A 6064-nucleotide genomic window follows, 5' to 3' on the forward strand; every position below is an offset into this window, starting at 1 on the left:
CCATGTACATCAATGTATAACACTTAACAAATATATCTAATGTGTTCCAATCAAAACCAAAACCTTCTGTCGACAACACCCTTTAAACAATTTCAACACAGCAAAGACTACTGCTCATGTGATAGTGGAAATTGAGTTCTTTGCATGAAGTCTACAGTTCTCTGTTTCTAATTGATAAAAGTTCTTGCTAATTTTCTTACTATACACGTTAACCATATTCTTACATAAACTTAGTTTGACAAAAGCTCCCTTGTGGGTCATTTGAATCATATCTGAAGTGAAACCTATCATGCTTATCCTAGCCAAATTCAAGATGCAAAACTTATAATTCAGGTAGACTCCATACAACACTTTGGAGTTTCTAATGTGAACAATAACAATGCAAAGACCTATGTTTAAAGTGTATTTCCCATCTGAACGCTCCTTGTTATTTCATTCAGATATCCAACATTCCCCTTAAAGAAGAGAACATTAAGACATGACAGGATAGGGGTGTTCAAAACCATGAGGGGCATAGACAGAATAGAGAGGAAGATTGGTAGATAAGAACCAGAGGGCACTAATTTAAGATATGTGGAAAAACACGCAAATACGACATGAGGAAAAATATTATTATGCAGTGGATGGGTAGAATATGGAATGCCTAGCCTGAAACTACATGAAGGAGATAGGTGGCTATCAAAAGGGAATTAGATACTTATCTGAATAGAAAAAAGTTGTGCGGCTATGGAGGAAGGGTAGAGGAGTGGCACTAACTGAGTTGTACTTGCTGAAAACCAGCATGGACATTGCAGGCTGAATTTCTTCCTCCTCTGCTGTAAATATTCCATGTATTTTTATGCATTTATTAACTAGATCTTACAATAATAAGAAGAACTTGCAGGTATACAAGGCATGAGCCTTGGCTCCACTGATGGCAACGCACTATGGGTGAAAACAACATGGATTCAAACCCAGATTCATTGATTTGAGCACAGAATTATTTCAGAACCTCAACCACATACCACTACCAGCTCTGACTAAGTGGCTAGTGAGAGAGCCCAGTGTCTAACAGCTAATCAATCAAAGACATCTCCACGGAGAAGCTTCGGGGATATCCCCAAAGCATCACTGAAGAGTGAAAAAATCTCAACTGACCCATGATGACTGAATAAAACAGGAGAAGGTTCATTTGTGAAGGCACTGAACACAAACAAAATTTGTGAGGAACACACAGGGGTAAAGTCAAGGAGAGTATAAAAAACATCTCTAAACAACTCATCTCATTGATCCTCCAGTCAATGCCTGCCCTGCATGTGGCAGAGTCTGCAGATGGTTCATTGGATTAATCAGCTATTTCAAAACCCATCAAACTGGAGTGGAAGCAAATCATCTCTGAGTGCAAGAGACTGACAGAGAAGGAAGAGAGACTGGCAAGAGTTATCTAATTTGAATTTATAGTGTTTCTTTTATATTTGCAAGTTATTTCAGCTAAGAGTGCACACTGCAACAGATGTACAGTCCAGTATTTCAACAACATGTACATTGGTTTCTCTGGGCAAGAGACATCTAGAGGAACCTAACCCTGGTTTTAACATTGATTCCTACGGGAACCCGCGATTCACTTAAATTTGTTTCACTTGTAGTCGCAATGTTCAGAAAGTGAGGATTCATCGTTTTCCCTCAGTACTGTATTCAGTGTCAGCTTAGATTATCTTGGGATTTAAATCCCAAAACTTTCAATTTAGGTGAAAGTTCCATCAGTTGAGCCTACATTCAGTTCCCAACACAAAGCTACAACTGTCAAGTTTGTGTCTATTATATAAAGATTATTTCATTCTTATTTTTATAAACTAATTGAGTCTAGTAACTTAAAACCAAAGTCAAGCAACTTAAAATCAAAAAAAAACAAAATGACCACTGAAATGTATAATGCTTAAAAAACATGTCTAATGCGTTCCAATCAAAACCAAAACCTTCTGTGGACAACACCCTTTGAACAAGTTCAACATAGCAAAGACTGCTGCTCATGTAACACTGGAAATTGAGTCCTTTGGATGAAGTCTGCAGTTCTCTGTAATTGATAAAAGCGCTTGCTAATTTTCTTTCTATACATGTTAACCATATTCTAAAATAAACTTTGTTTGACAAAAGCTCCCTCGTGGGTCATTTGAATCATACCTGAACTGAAGCCTATCATGCTTATCCTAGCCAAATTCAAGATACAGAACCTATGATCCACGTTGTCTCTATACAACACTTTATAGTTTCTGACCTGAACCATAATAATCCAAAGATTTATTTTAAAGCAACCAATTACCTTACTTTCTGAAATCTGCTCAAACTGTTGTTGGATCAATGGCTTCTTTTCTCAGAACAGTTTGAAGTCAGATCAGAGTCTTTAGACAAGCCACCAACGGCCAGTTTTCCCCTTCAAAGAGGCAAAACCTTGCTTTCAGATGATCAGCAGAATTTCCAAAATAGACAGGGAGAGAAAAAACACTTCTTTTCAGCTGGTCGTCCCTTCTAAAAACTAAACTGAAGCCCCAATCTGAAAATGAAAGAACTTCTGTCACCTGACCTGCCAATCAGTTTTCTGTTCCCTCCTAACAATGCAGAATTATTAAAAAAACACAGTAAAAACAAACAACTCCTACCCAAGCTACTGAAAAAAAATAATAAAAAGTCACCTGGTAGCCAATCCAGCAGCACTGAGATCAACTTGGGCGGTGAGGTAAGAAAACACTGAAGCAGTGAGAGCTGCCAGAATCATTGTTTTCTTTAAAACCTTCCTTAAAGATACACTAACATCACCGAATGGAGGATACCACTGCTCAGACTTAAAGCGAGGGGAATTAAAGGGCAAAGGTAAACATTCTAATCAATGCAAGTTTAAACCTTGAGTTTGTTCACTCCTGTGTTACTCTAATGAAAGATGTCACGCTATGAAATAAGTTTATCTTGATAAAAAAATCAATTGCCCTCCATTTTTATTCCAGCGAATCTAATTGGAAACATTGATTGTAAGTGTCAGAATTAAATGACATTCATTTATTATAGATTTGTTACAAAATTAGATACTTAAAAATTACATAGTCAGCCCTATTGACCTTAAATTGATCGAATAATTAATCTTTGATTGGACTTTTAATGAAGAAAGACTTCCGAAAGCTTGTTTTTTCTGCATCCTTAATTGACTTTAAAACTGCAGTTATGCAGCCTTCTTTTAAACTGGTACAAATCTGGGGAGGTGTTAGCCTAGTGGTATTATCACTAGACTATCAGTCCAGAAACTCAGCTAATGTTCTGCAGACCTGGGTTCGAATCCCACCATGACAGGTAATGGAAATTGAATTCAATTAAAAAAGTCAGGAATTAAGAATCCACTGATGACCATAAAACCATTGTTGATTGTTGGAAAAACCCATCTGGTTCACTAATGTCCTTTAGGGAAGGAAATCTGTCGTCTTTACCTAGTTTGGCCCACATGTGACTCCAGAGCCACAGCAACTCTCAGCTTCCCTTGGGTAACTAGGGATGGGCAACAAACATTGGCCAGCCAGTGAAACTCACATTCCATGAATGAATAAAAAGAAAAATCTGTGTAATGTAGGTATACACAACATGTTGTTAGTAAGGAGGTTGCAGTATGTTGATCCTGCGACAGTGAAGGAATGGCCAATGTAGCTCTAAGTGTATGACTTGGGACTAAGTTTTCACAGTGTCAGGCTGACTCTGGCTGTGTCAGTGCCAGCCTGTGCCCCCTGGCACAGTCCAAGGGGCAAAGTGCCCACACCCAATGGACACCTTGGCACTGCCCACCAGGCATGATCGAGCTGGCCAGTAAACTGCAGGCTGACAGTTCGGGGCCACTGCAAAGTTCTGGGACTGTCAGGCTCTGGCGTAAATAAGCCCCTCCACCACCCCCAAGCTTTTAATGATAGCCACGATTGTGACTTTTGCAGTGAACAGAGTGTGGGAGATTCGAGTCTGAACTCCCACTGAAAAGACAGTTGTGATTTACACCAGTTTTCCTGTGAATTCAGCACTTAGAACTTCATTGGGATAATCACCCCCTTTATCCCTGTAAATATTAAATTATTAGGAGATTCCACTGGACCTGTAAGTATTTACCTAGTCATGTGCACAGTTCTCTCTTCAAAAATCTTCACAAATTTCCAGCCAGTCAGCAACCAAGTGGTATAAACAGAGCATGTACTGGCTGTGTGGAATCTGATTTGCAGTCAGGCTGATAGCTGCAGTGTAACCCATCAGTCACCGTTTATTTTTCAAATAAGATCTGAGTTCAGTTATTTCATTTCCGCTATTGCCTGGCTGGTTTGATAGGGTCACTTCCTCCCCAAGGGCTAATGTTTTCATCCACCTGTGATTCCATCTCTTCTCCAGGTTTGACGCTTTGGCCCTTTTGCTCTGTGCTACCTTCAGGTAAAACAAGTTATTCTCCTGATTCAAAATCTAGAGCAGATGAGATAGCCTCACTCATCACTCACAGTTACAGCCAAAAGTAGGCCATTCAGCCCAACTGGCCATTCTATTTTTTACACTATGCGCAAGGCTTCTCCCAAACTACTAATACAACAATTAATGTTTGTCCAGTTTCCACTGAAATGTATCTATGCTACTCATCTCAACACTTTGTTTGATAGTAAGTTTCACATTTTCATCATTCACCTTGCTAATTTTGAGACCTTCGCTGGAAAGAAGGAGGCTAAGAGGGGATCTTATTGAAACATATAAGATGATTAGAGGTTTAGATAGGGTGGATAGTGATAGCCTTTTTCCTCGGATGGAGAAAGCTAGCACGAGGGGGCATGACTTTAAATTAAGGGGGGGTAGTTATAGGACGGATGTCAGGGGTAGGTTCTTTACCCAGAGGGTGGTGAGGGATTGGAATGCCCTGCCTGCTGCGGTTGTAAATGCGCCTAGTTTGGGGGCGTTTAAGAGATCTGTGGATAGGTTTATGGACGAAAAGGGATTGGTTTAGATTAGTGGGTCAGTGTTTTTTTTTAAAAAACTGGTCGGCGCAACATCGTGGGCCGAAGGGCCTGTTCTGTGCTGTAATGTTCTATGTTCTATGTTCTATGTTCATTCTTAAAATGTAGTTCTACGAAGGAGAGTTGTAGTCTTTGGATCTTCTCTTTGGGCGTTTCAATTCTCTGAAGAGATTGAAGAGTCAGTTTGTGATTTTTGTTTTTCCTTCCTAATTGGCCTTGGGTATTTGATCTGCTTAATTCCACTCCTCCCCCAACGCCCCCTCAATCCCACCTCCTCAGCTATACGGGCAGACTGAACAGACTATCCAGCCTTTCACCTGTCCGATGATTCTCAATGTCATAAAAACATAAGGACATCAGAAATAGGAGCAGGAGTAGGCCATCTAGCCCTTCGAGCCTGCCCCGCCATTCAATAAGATCATGGCTGATCTGTCGTGGCTCAGTTCCACATTCCCGCCCTCTCCCCATAACCCTTAATCCCCTCACTTATCAATAACCCATCAACCCGCGTCTTAAAAATATTTAGCGAGGTAGCCTCCACCACCTCAACGGGCAGAGAATTCCAGAGATTCACCACCCTTTGAGTGAAGTTCCTCCTCAACTCCGTTCTAAACCACCCCCCCCTTTATCTTGAGGCTGTGCCCCCTAGTCCTACTGTCCTTTCTGAGCGGGAAGAGTCTCTCCACCTCTATCCTATCCATCCCATTCATCATCTTATACGTCTCAATGAGATCTCCCCTCATTCTTCTAAACTCTAACGAGTACAAGCCTAGTTTATTCAGCCTCTCTTCATAGCTCAACCCCCTCAACTCCGGTATCAGCCTAGTAAACCTCCTCTGCACTCCCTCCAAGGCCAAAATATCCTTGCGTAAGTGCGGCGACCAAAACTGCACACAGTACTCCAGCTGCGGCCTCACCAATGTCCTATACAGCCGCAGCAAGACCTCCCTACTTCTATATTCAATCCCCCTCACTATGAAGGCCAGCATCCCATTCGCCTTCCTGACCACCTGCTGCACCTGCAGGCTGGGTTTTTGTGACTCATGCACAAGGACCCCGAGGTCCCTCTG

The sequence above is a fragment of the Carcharhinus amblyrhynchos genome, chromosome 6, assembly GCF_965287045.1.
Source record: "Carcharhinus amblyrhynchos chromosome 6, sCarAmb.v2.hapA, whole genome shotgun sequence".
In the NCBI taxonomy this organism is placed as follows: Eukaryota; Metazoa; Chordata; class Chondrichthyes; order Carcharhiniformes; family Carcharhinidae; genus Carcharhinus; species Carcharhinus amblyrhynchos.